Genomic DNA, 13,839 nt, shown 5'->3' on the forward strand with positions numbered 1-13,839 from the left:
AACTATTTTAGCTATTTTCTTTATATTCATTACATATTATATACTTATATATGTACATAATACATATAAAACAGAAACAAAGGGAAAAATTTAAGTATAAAAACCAAATAGCTATATTAGGGAGTCACAGGGTGCAGGGAGAAAAAGGAATAAGTTTTTGCAGGTCAGAGATTGGAAAGTTGTTCTCTAGTCTTCACACAGGGTTGGTAGCATGGGGTCCAAGGCTCACATGTTGAGTTTGCAGTGACACAGCTCTTTGAACACCTGTTGACAATATTTGGGCATGCCTTGCTGTGTGATGCTGAAAGGTTAAGACAGAGCCAGGGACTTGCAATAATGCAATATAAAGATATCACAGTCGCTGTCATTATTTTGTCTATCCACACTCATTTTGAAGTAACCCTTCCATCCCTGGTGGAAATCTATTTGATCCTCATAATAATACATCATATATTATGTATTTGCAAATGTACTTATTTTCTCTCCTATTAGAATATAAACTCTTGCAAGTGTAGACTATATAATTTGTTTCATTCATTGTATTTGTACCCCCAGCACCAAGTATAGTGGCTGACACAAAGTAGAATAAATCCTTAAGATTGATTTTTTCAATAGTATTTTTTCCAATTACATGTAAAGATAATTTAAAGGGTCAGCTAGGTGGCACAGTGGATAGAGCACCGGCCCTGGAGTCAGGAGTACCTGAGTTCAAATCCGGCCTCAGACAGTTAACACTTACTAGCTGTGTGACCCTGGGCAAGTCACTTAACCCCAATTGCCTCACTTAAAAAAAAAAAGATAATTTAAAAAACCATTTTTGGAAGGCAATCAGGGTTAAAAGACTTGTCCAGGGTCGCACAGCTAGTAAGTCGCTAAGGCTGGATTTGAACTTTGGTCCTCCTGACTCCAGGGCAGGTACTTTAACCACTTTACCACCTATCTGCCCCTTTAACATTCATTTTCAAAAAATTTTGAGTTCCGAACTAACTTATTCCCTTCCTTACCACCCCTCCCCAAGGTGGTAAGTAATTTGATATAGGTTGTGTATGGGTAATCATATAAAACATATTTCCATATTAGTTATAATGTGAAAGAAGAAACAAGACAAAAGAGAGAACCATGAAAAAATAATGTGAAAGTAACATGCTTCAATTTGTGTTTGGACCCCATCAGTTCTTTCCCTGGATGTGGAGAGCATTTTACATCACTAGTCCCTTGGAATTGTCTTGGATCATTGTATTACTGAGAAAAGCTAAGTTGTTCATAGTTGATCATCATACAGTGTTGCTGATACTATGTACAATGTTCTCCTGGTTCTGCTCACTTCCCTTTGCATCAGTTCACATAAGCCTTTCCAGGTTTTTCTGAAATATGGCTGCTCATCATTTATTACAGCAAAATAATATTCCATTACATTCTTATACCACAACTTATTTAGCCATTCATAAATACTTATTGATTGCTTGATCAGACCATGCTTTTTGCTATCACACAAGAAACTTAACAGTGTAGAAAATAAGAGATCCCTCTACGCTTATTGTTTATTGAATATACCATGCATTGTTCAATGTCTGTCTGATTACTAATATTAAGCAAGGCATAAAATAGGGAGGTATATGCTTGACAGATGTGTTTGCCATCAATATGGAAGAGATCAATACAAAGTTCAAGTAGAAGAGGGTTTTCTTATGGATGTTGAGGTCCTCCAGACGCTCTTGTTTGCAGATACATTGTGCCGATTGTATCAATTCTGAGAACATTACCAAGCCTCATTAAGGAGATTCATAATCACTCAAGAATTTGGCCTAAGTTGGTTGGTTCTAGTCCTTTGTATTTGGAGAGGACCAAAATGATATTCCTATGTCAGGGTCAATGTACAGTGTGTCCAACTCTGAATGATCAGATCAATACAAGCTTGGAAGGCTCTACCACAAGTTACGCACAAATGGTCCATGATAATATTTTGAATAGAGATGTCTCTAAACTTGCACATACCATATTTCTTATTAGCTACTGTAATTCTGCTTTGCTCATAGAGCACAACACATTTTTTGATATGGGCATGTCAAGACGAGCAGTCCTGTGTTGGTTGTCTCACAATTGATTCCAAAGTTCTGCAAAGAGACCTTGAAAGTGTCCTTGCATTGCTTCTTCTGGACTCTGTGTGAGTGTTTGTCTTGTGTGAGTTCTTTATAAAATGGCCTTTTAGGCAAACATATGTCTGGCATTTCAACAATGTGGCCAACCTATCGCAATTGCACTCTGTGCAGTAGAGTTTGAATTATTGGTAGTTCAGCTCAAGAAAGGACCTCAGTGTCTAGTACCTTATATTACCAGGTGATCTTCAGAATCTTCCTAGGAAATTTGAATGGACGTGATTCCATTTCCTGGCATGGTACTGGTAGTCTAGTTTTCATAGGCATACAACAATGAGGTCAGCACAAGGGCTTTGTGGACCTTCCGTTTGGTAGGCAGTCTAATATTTCTTCTCTCCAATGCTTTCCTTCAGAGCCTTCCAAACACTGAGCTAGCTCTGGCAATGCTTGTGTCAACCTCATCTCATCTATGTGGATATTACAAGGTAAGTGGACTTATCCACAGCATGAAAATTTTCTCCATTTGCTGCAACCAATGATTCTATGTATGGATGTTGTGGTGCTGGCTGGTGGAGAACCTCTATTTTCTTGGTGTTAATTGTCAAGCCACAATGAAAACAACTGGCAAAAAATTGATACATAATCTATTGCATCTCAGCCTCAGAGACTTGCATTGAATGCACAATCATCTGGGAACAAAAAGTTGTGCACCAACTCTCTCTCCATTTTAGTGTTAGTTTGTAGCCTTTTCAAGTTAAATAATTTACCATCAATGTGGTAGTTGGCCTTGATGTTGTTTTCATCCTCATTTAAGGTGACCAACAACATTGCTGAAAACACCAGTCTAAAAAGCCTGGGAGAAAACACACAAACCTGCTTCATTCCCTTGGTGACTGGGAAAGCATGAGAGCATAATCCATTATCCAGAACTTGTACAAGCATCCCATCGTGGAAGTAGCATATAATAAAGATGAATTTCTCTAGGTAATCAGATTCTGCCATGACCTTCCATAAGCCTTTATGACTGACAGTATCAAAGGCCTTGGTCAGATCTATGAGCATTGTATACAGACATCTGTTCTGGTCCTAGCATTTTCATATAGTTCTTGGGCAGCAAATACCATATCGACTGTGCCTCAGGCCTTTCTGAAGCCACATTGGCTCTTGGGTAGATGGCCATCTTCCAGGTGAAGGATATTAAGGAGGACTCTGGCAAGAATTTTGATAGCAGTGACTAAGAGAGAAAATCCCTTGTGATTGTTGCAGGGCAATCTATTTCCTTTTTCTTTTATAAAGATGGACAATGGAGGTGCCCTTGAACTCTTAGGGGATAATCTCCTCATCCACACAGGAAAAATCCAAGTATATACACTATGATTATATGAAATATAAGTGGATGAACAATCCAAAGAGTTCATCTTTCTCTGTCTTTGACTCTCTCTCCATATTAAATCAATCTATCTCTCATCTATCTATCTATCTATATCCATCTATCCATCCATCCATTCATCTATCTATCTATCTATCTATCATCTATCTATCACCTATCTCTATTTATGTATAGATAGATATGGATATAGCTCTGTAGCTACCTGGCTATATTGATATCTTTTATCTATCTACCTACCTATCTTCTTCTTCATCACTACCACCACCACCACTACCATCATCATCATTACCATCACCACCACCATCTATCAATCTATATCTTTGGAAGACACTGCAAATGTACCATTAGCTCAGCCTTGAATTGTAAAAGAAGAGAATAGACAGGATCGCTTTTGGGAAATTGCAAAGTTCTTTTAATGATACCAGGATTTTCTCTGAAACAAGGGTCCATGAAATATATCAATATTCTTCTAGTGATGTATGGCTGCAAGTCATAGAACACATTAGTCACCAAAGAATTAAATTTGAGGGTCATATGAAGGACAATGGAGGGGTACATGGTGAACAGGTTATATTATAAATTATAAATAAGAATAAGAAATTATAAGAAATAAAATAAGAAATTATGTAGAAGTATTAAAGATGTCATTAGTGAAAGGCATAATTGAAAGAGAAAATGGGCTGGTCATATGGTAAGAGTAAGGACAATTGATAAGTAATTTGGAGGTTCTACTGCTATTTGTGATGATATCAACAAGACTCTAGAGCAGCCCCTAGCATGTTGGGTGGATTTTGGGTGGTGAATTCATGAAGATTATGAACAAGCATCACACACATCAGGCAAGTGTTGATAGGCTATGATCTGGTGAAGAGGTAAGTAGTGTAGTACCATTTGCTGGAAGAAAACCAATGGAATGGAATATCAAAGCAGAGCAGAGGAGGTAGCCACATTAGTGAGAAGGCTCCATAGTGCTTATTAGAAGCAGAGACACTATTAGTAAGAGGACAGCAGCAAAGGAGTAATTAAGCATCACTGGGAGGTCATAGAGCAATAACATGCAGAACATTGAAACATAGGAATGAACCCTGGAATTACTCTTTCCTTGGGCCTCAGCCAAGGTAGTACTATAAGTCTCAGGGACTAAAGAAGTGGCTGAGGGAGAAGAGTGGTCCATAGTGTGCAAGTTAAGTCTTAATAGGATCAGATGTGAACTCTTTACTATGTAGATAAAACTGTTCTGGTTTGAGCCCTTGGTGCTTGATTACTTATAAGGGGATTTGGTAATTCTCCTTGTGGGAGGATGTCCAATACTGAAATACTGAATTTCCCAAGTTCCACCTGGGCAGAGGCACTTAACCAGTAATGCAAAGGGTTCCCAATGGATGCATGGACCTATTGTGTTGGGAGGAAGTCTCTGACACAGTGGTCTTATAATAATGACCAAGCAGATATTTTAGTTTTACATCCCTGGAGCCAAATGACCAGAATGGTGGAACTCTGATTGTTATTGTTTCAGTATGAGGCTCTGAATGTGGAATATTGCTTTCCTGAGAGGTCATCTTTATAATTTTTGTTATGCTGGATTCAAAAAGTAAATAAAATAATGTGGCAAAATAAGACTTATTTGTAAAATAACAACTCTTGAAGGTGCTTAATTTTTTTCCTGCTGCTAAGAAATGAAGGAGAGGAGAGAAGGGATGTAAATTGGGTCAGGGACTGGTAGTAGAGCTGGAACCTTTCTTCTGCCCTGACCCCTCTCAGATAAATGCTACAGATGAAATCCTGGAGCTCAGAGTGATATAGTGACAAGATCCCTAGACTTGAAGCCAGAAGATCTGATTGAATCTTTGCTCTGTCACTCATTGGCTGTGTATCCTTGCATAAAGTAATTTCTGTGCTCTGTGCTTTGGTTTTCTCATTTACAAAACGAGGGAGTTGTACTCCATGACTTGGAAAGACCTTTATCTGAATTCAATCATCCAGTGCTCCCTTTGCAGGAAATGTAATGGCCTGAGATCAGGGTGAAGGGCAATGAAGACCCTCCTCTCACTTCATTTATCATTAAAACTCTGAACATTGTGTATAAATTTTAAATAGCTCTCAGTAGTCTGAAAACATTTATTAAGAACAGCTGACACTGATTTAGGCCTTTTAGATTTACAAAGTCCTTGTATTTATTATTTCATCTGATCTTCATTACAGCCCTGTGAGGGTTATATTTTTATCCCTGTTTTATAGATCTGAGAGCTGAAGTGACTTGTTCCTGGTCACACAGCCAGGAGTGGCAGAAGTAGCAAATTCAAGTTGAATTCATCAAACAGTATTAAATGGTGCCTATGAGTAGGGTATTCTGCTAGGAATGGTACAAAGATAATAGTGCCTCTCCTCAAAGAGCACACATTCTACTGGGGAGACAGAGTAAATACACAGCAAGCAAATATTAACTATATGCTAAGTAATACAAAGTAAATTCAAGAGGGAGACAGTGTTACTATCTAGGGGAGTCAAGGAAGACTTGATGTAGTTATTGAACCAAATCTGTGCTTTCAAAGAAACCAGGGACTCCAAAATCAGACATCTAAGGGAAGAATATATTCCAGATGAATCCAGAGAGATGACTTTTGCAAAGCCTTAGGAGTAAGGGATGGAATGTCATACCAGGTGAAGATCAGTTTTAAAAATTGTATTTTTTTCCAATTAGAAAAATATAAATTCTCACTCCCCCAACCTAGAAAATGAAAGAAAAACGCGTGTTATAAAGGTGTATAATCAATCAAAACAAAGTTCCACATGGGCTATGTAAAAACAAAAATCATCTCATTCTGTAATCTCAGTCCTTCACCTCTCTGTCAGGAGGTGGGGGTAGCTTGTTTTGTCATTAGTTCTTGGGAATCCTGGTTGGTCATTACACTGATAAGAGTTCCTAATCCTTTCAGAGTTGCTTACCTTTACCATATTGCTGTCATTGGATAAATTGTTCTCCTGGTTCTCTTTGCTTCATTCTGCATCAGATCATATAAAACTTCCCAGATCTCTCCTAGACCATTTTCTCCATCATTTCTTACAACCCAATAGTATTCCATACCATTTATATGCCATAACAAGTTTCTTCACTACTCAATTTATGGAAACCCCTTTAGATTCCCATTGTTTATCTCAAAAAAACATAAATATACTTGTATATCCTTAGATTTTGCTTTCTTTAAGACTATTCACTCCTTAAGCTACACTTTAAATTCCTTCCCCCCTACCCCTTTCCCTTTCCATCTTATTTTCCTATGGAATGAAATATAGTTCTGGATGCAACCTGTGTGTATGTATGTATTCTTCCTTCCTTTAACTAGTTAAGATTAGAGTGAGGTTGAAGTATCAGCCATTCTGCTAGCCCTCCCCCTTGTTTGTATGCATGTCTACTTGTGCACCCAAATTATGTGATATATTTTTCCTAAACTTTGTTTCCCCTCCCCTCTTTTCTACCCTGACCCCTGCTCCTCCCCCCCCACCCCTTGATCATTCCTCTTCCCTGCTCTTTATGTTCTTCTCTTAAGATCATCAAGATATAACAAAACCACTCCTGGCCTTGTTTAATTGAACCTGTCTATGAAATCTGATGATGATAGGACTCAGAGGAGGCACATATCTCATTTCTTTAGGTTAGAATGTGAACAGTTTATCCATGTTAGGTTTGTTAACAATGTTAATTGACATTCATATTTACTTTTTAATGTTTCTCTTAATTCTTTTGTTTGAACTTCATAATTTCTCCAAGGCTCTGATCTTTTCATCAGGAATGCTTGAAAATCCTCTATTTTCATTAAATATCCACTTTCCCCCCCTATAGCGTTATACTCAGTTTTGCTGGTAAGTTACTCTTGGTTGTAAAGCTATATCTATAGTTAGTGATGGCTATTGATCTGGGTGATTTTGATTGTGTCTCCTTGAAACTTGAATTCTTTCTAGCTGCTTGCTTTCCTTTTTCCTTTCCAAAATCCTTTCTGGATTTTGGCTATGATTTTCCTAGAAGTGATCATTTTGGGGTTCCTTCAGAAGGTGACCAGTGGATTCTTTCTATTTCCACTTCACACTATGGCAAAAATATGGGCAGTTTTCTTTTAAAATTTCTTGAAATATAATGTAAAGAATTTTTCATGGCATTCAGATAGTCTAATGATTCTTTTTTTCCCTTGTTCATCTTTTTTCTAAGTCAATTGATTTTTTCTATGAGATGCCTTATATTTTCTCCTATTTTTTCAGCCTTCTGACTTTGTTTTAATATTATTCACCTCGTGAAGTCATTGGTTTCTAGCTGATTCATTCTAATTTTCAGGGAGTTTGTTGCTTAGGCAAGGTTTTTTACCTCATGTCTAACAGTTAATTTTCTTTCTAATTCTTTCTCCCATACTCTCCTATATTTTCCATTTTTTTCCTTAAGCACTCTTGTTTCATTTATAAAAAACATTAAAAATTTTTAAACCCTTGGTTCATCTATTCTAAGGATTCTTGTTGAATTTGCGCACAGTCTGTGTGTTTTTCTACGGTTTTATTTGTATATGTTTTAAAATCATTCTATTCATTTGTGTTTGTATGAACATCCCTGTCACCATAATAGTTAATTATAGAAGGGTTCTTTTTTGTTGTTGTTGTTTGCCCATTCTACCAGCCTACTTCCTGACTTTGAATTTGATGTTAAAGCTGGGCTTTACTAAAAGGAAGGTATGAGCTGGTCCTGTTGCTATTTTCTTGGGAGTATTGAGTATTAAGTTATTCCTGGGTCTCAGTGACAAGCTGAGGAATTTCCCAAAGTGTTATAATCCAGGGCAAAGTCTCATTGATGCTCTCCTGGTCTGAGCTCTTCAAGTTTCTGACCTGGGTTTTGGTCAGAGTAACAATAGAATGGTGCTGGACTTAGCTTCTATCAGCCAGCTAGGAAGTTCTGTTTGTTCAGTGACAGAACTGCAGGTTCCTCATGGTTATTCCTCTGCAGTCTGGCTTAGACTCTGGAACTGAGATCCTCCTCTGCTCCTAAACTTCCTTTTTTTTTTTTTTCAGCACAGTGAGCAGGACCTCCCATCCCAGGAATATTACCCTTGTGAACAGATCCTTCCCTAGATCTGTGACTCAGAATTAGGCAGTGGGCAACTAAGTTGCTCGTTGGCACCTATCCATATCATGGTGCCCTGTTATAAGTGTGTAGTGCCCTTCTATGGGTCTGGGTCCTCCTTTTGCCCTAATAGACAGCTTTTCCCTGGGCACTGGAGTATTCCATGAGCTGTGTGCTCTTGCTAAAACTAAGTCCCCAGTGTCTGTAAACTTCTTTGTCTCCTTGTGCCAACCTGGGCCAGACAAAGTATGTACTTTGACTTTTTCCTGGATTTCTCCATCAGGTTTCTATTTGGTACATTGTCTAGTTCTGTTTAGAGGAATTTTGCTGATAGATGTTTAGCTACATTGCTTCTTTCCACTCAACCATCTTGGCTCTGCCCTTTTTGGTAGATCACTTTGAATGTAATTTAGAGTATATGGAGGGGGATTAATATACAATAAGTATGGTAGTATGGTAATATACAATAAGTAAGAAACTAAATTATGTGCAAAAAAGAAACATAATTATGTAGCTGCTTTTACATCTAGGTGAAAGGGGTTTTGTTGGTGTTGTTCTAGAGGCAAAAGGGAGCCCATGGAGCTTCTTAGAGGGTGATTGATGTAGTTAGATCTGTTTTGGAAATATCAGATTGGGTGTCATGTAAATGGGAGAGGATGAATTTGAGAAGGGAGAGACAAGAGTAGGAAGACCATTTAGGAGGCAATTGCAACAAAACAAGTTAGAGGTGATAAGGACCTGGAATAGGGGAGGGGATGTATGAGTAGAGAGAAGGGAAAGAATTTGGGAGGTGTGGAGGCTGGATCAACAAGACTGAATTTGGGAATTAAGAAAGAGAGAAAAGTCAAGGATGTTTTTCAAAATGAGAACACTGGTTTCTACCAATTTTCCACAACACCACATTGGCTCTACATTAAGCAAAATTGTTTCTCTATTATAGTATGTTCAAAACGTTAGTATATAGGCTATAGGAAATATTGACATAAATGAAATATATATTATGTTGAAGCATTTTACAGTTTAGTAGGCAAATAAATTAAATTCCCTATCATTGTCCTCAGTTTTGGACACTATGTTTCTAAACCCAGCCTACAATTTAATTATTTTTTTCTAATGTCATATCATTGACTCATATTGAGTTTTAGTCCATGAACACCCTCAGATATTTTTCACACATATCCTCATTAGTCTAACCATACCTCCCCCATTCTTTATTTGCTTTGAAATTTAATTTTTTAATTAAGAAAAATCTATTTTTTTCTCTCTCCCACTTCCACCCTCAGTTGAAAAACAAAATAAAAACAAAGCCCTTGGATCAGATATTCATAGTCAAAGAAAACAAATTCCCACATAGGCCATGTCCAAAAAAAGTATGTCTTGTTTTTTATCCTGAGTTCATTATCTCTCTGTCAGATGATGAGTAGCATGCTTCATTTTTGGTCCTCTAGCATCATTATTGATCATTGCATTGATCATAATTCTTAAGTCTTTTCCAGTTGTTTGTTGTTCTAATGTTCTAATTATTGTATGCATTGTTCTCCTGATTCTTTTCATAATCACTTTGCATCAGGCCATACAAATATTTCTAGGTTTCCTTGAAATTGACCCTTTTATAAGCACACTAGCATTCCATTATTTCATGTATTCACCATTATTTATTCTGACATTCCTACTTGAAAAGAACCTCTTTATTTTTCCTTTGTGCTCTGATTGTTCTTTCACAAGATGACTAATGTAGAAATATGTTTGATATGACTGTAGATATACAACCTATATTAGACTGCATTTCGTCTTGGGGAGGACAGAGGGAAGAAGTGGGGTGGGGGGGAGAAAAGAAAAATTTGGAACTAAAAATGCAGTATAAACAAATGTTGAAAACTATCCTTATATGTAATATGTGACTGGAAAATAATAAAATTAAATTAAAAAAAAGAAAAGAACCTCTTTAGTTTCTAGTTCTTTGTTGTATAAAAAATAACTGTTACAAATATTTTTTGTATATATGTTCTTTTCCCACTTTCTTTTATCGCTTTGGGGAATAGAACTAATAGAGGTGGCAATGGGTCAAAGGGTATGCAAAGTTTACTAATTTTGGTGAGCACAGTCCCAATCTACTTTCAAGAATGACTGGACCAATTCATACCTCCCTGTTAATATGCCTATTTGCCTATTTTCCTTTCAATCCTTCAACATTGGTCACTTTCCTTTTTTTTTTTTTTTTTGGTCAGATTTGCCAAACTGATGGATATAAAGTGGAACTTTAGAGTTGCTTTAAACTTCATTTCAATATGTTTGGAGTATTTTTATATGGCTTGGATTTTGTCCTTTGAAAACTTCCTATTTGTTTCCTTTGACCATTTTTCTATTGGGAAGTGGCTCTTATTCTTATAAATTTTCATCAGTTCCTTATGTTTCTTTGAAATGAGATCTCTACAAAATCTGCAAAGACTATTTCCCAGTTAACTGTTTCCCTGGTAATTGTACCTATATTGGTTTCATTTATACAAAAACCCTTGAATTTTATGTAATCAAAACTGTCCATTTTGACTTCTGTAATCCTTTCTTTCCCTTCTTTCATCATGATCTGTTCCCCTTTCCATAGATCTGAAAGGTAATTTCTTTCTCTAATTTGTTTATGATGTTACCCATTATATCTAAGCCGTGTCTATTTGGAGCTGTGTCTTGGTATATGGTGTGAGTTGTTGATCCATATCTAGTTTCTGCCAAACTGTTTTCCAGTTTTCCCAACAGGTTTTGTTGAATAGTGAGTTCTTGCTCCAGTATCTGGGATCTTTGGTTTTTTTGAACAATAGGGTACTATGTTTATTTGCTTCTGTATGTTGATTGACCTCTCTATTATTCAAAATGAAAACATTTTTAATGATGACTGTGTAGTGTGAGTATAATTTAACATCTGGTACTACTAAGACCCTTCCTTTCTATGGTTTTTGTTTTCATTATTTTTCTTGAGGTTCTTGACTTTTTGTTCTTCCGGATAAATGTCATTCTTATTTTTTCTAGTTCTATAAAATAATCCTTTGGTAGTTTGGCATGGTATTAGTAAATTACTTTAGGTAGCATTATCATTTTTACCATATTGGCTCAGCTTGTCCATGAGCAATTTATATTTCTTCAATTATTTAGGTCTACCTATATTTCCATAAAAAGTGCTTTGTAGGTGTATTCATATAGTTCCCATGTATGACTTGGTAGACAGAACATCTAGTGTTTTATTTTTCTATTAGTTTAAATCGAATTTTTCTTTCTCTCTTTTTTCTGGGTTTTGTTGGGAATATATAGAAATGGTGATACTATATGTACATTTATTTAATATCCTTCAAATTTTCTGAAGTTATTGTTTCAATTATTTTTTAAATTGTCTCTCAAGGGTCCTCTAAATAAACCATCATATCATTTACAAAAAGCAATGATTTTGTTTACTCTTTGTCTATGCTTATTCCCTCAGTTTCTTTTGGCTTCATGCTATAGTTAGCATTTTGGGCACCATATAAAGTAGTATGGATGAAAATGAACATTCTTGTTTTATTATGATAGTTATTGTTCTCCTGGTTCTGTTTATTTCATTTTGCATTAATTCATACAAACTTTCCTATTTTCTAGATTCCATACAATTAAATAATTACATATAATTAATGTATATTACCTATAATTATTATATTATTATAGTTATCATTTTCCTGGTTCTGTTTATTTCATTTTCATTAGTTCATACAAACTTCCTATATTCATTCCTATATTCTATTACATTCATATACCACAGCTTGTTCTGTCATTCTTCCAATCAAAGGACACTGACTTTGTCTTCACTTCTTTCCTACCAAAGAAAGTGTTATTATAAGTACTTTGGTATATATTGGACTCTTTTTTTTGGCCATTGACTCTCCTAGAGTATATACCTAGGAGTAGGATGTCTAAATCAAAGAATAGAGACAATATAATTAGTGACTCTTCTTATGTAATTGCAAATTATTTTCCAAAATGGCAGGATCATTTTATAACCCCACCATCATAGCAGTGTGCCTGTCTTCCCACAGTCCCTGAAACATCAACCATTGTTGTTATGTATCATCTTTACCAATTTGATGGGTTCTAGATAAAGCCTTAGAATTATTTTAAAATGCATTTCTTTTAATTTGACTGATTGGGAGCAGTCTTTCATATGACTTGGTTAGTTTTTAGTTCTTTTGAGGATTGGTTGTTCAAATCCTTTGACCACTTATGTATAAACATTTTCTTTCTTTCCTAAAGCTTTCCTTTATAGAGGGAAACATTTGGATTTTCCAGATCTCTTTACTTTCTATCTGGGCTTTGTTTGGTTCCAACTTCACAAAACAAGATGCCCTTTCCAGGATAAGCTGATCACTTCAAATCTCATCACCATGGTGCTAACTCAGCCTTGGATACTTAACCCCTTCCCACCTCCTTCAGCCTCCTTTCCCCTTTGATTGGAGGATTAGAGGGTGGAGCACTAATCTACTCTCAAAGACTTCTTTTGTAGGGGGCAGAACCTGGACTTTCCAACTAACTTTCCCTTTTCCACCTATAGCTCCTACTTGGTTTCAACTCCATGAACCAAGATACTCTCATGTCAGGATGTTCTCCTTTCCCTTTCCAGTTTCCTTTAGTTTACTATCTTCCCCTTTTAGATTATAAGCTCCTACAGGGCAAGGACTATCTTTCTTTTTCTTATTTATCTCTCCCCTCCCCCCAGTACAGTGCTTGGCACATTTTAGATATTTAATAAATGTTAATTGCATTGAATCTTTTCTAAATTCTAGAGCCAACTGGATCGTTCAATGGGTGGAGTGCTAGATCTAAAGATAGGAAGATCTGAGTTCAAATCCTGCCTCAGACACTTCCTGTGTGACTCTAGGCAAGTCATTTAACCTCTGTCTACTTCAGTTTTCTTATCTATAAAATGTTAATAATAATAACAGTACATACCTCTCAGGATTGTTGTGAGGATGAAATTAAATCATATTTTTAAAGTACTTTTCAACCTTAAGGCAGTGTTGTTAGTTCCTAGTTGTTATTATTATTATTATTTATTATCTCTTGCATTCTTAGTTATTTTATCATGCAAATAATAATATAATACCAACTAGCATGTGAGCTTCTTTTTGTTAAGGGCTAAAATTCTAGCTAAACTGTCTAAAATATCTAATGAGTGGTCGCCAATCAATTACAAGCTTTAGCAAGAGTTAGACTTTTAAGCATTTATTAAGGAGAAT

This window comes from Dromiciops gliroides, chromosome 2 (genome assembly GCF_019393635.1).
Source record: "Dromiciops gliroides isolate mDroGli1 chromosome 2, mDroGli1.pri, whole genome shotgun sequence".
Classification (NCBI taxonomy): domain Eukaryota; kingdom Metazoa; phylum Chordata; class Mammalia; order Microbiotheria; family Microbiotheriidae; genus Dromiciops; species Dromiciops gliroides.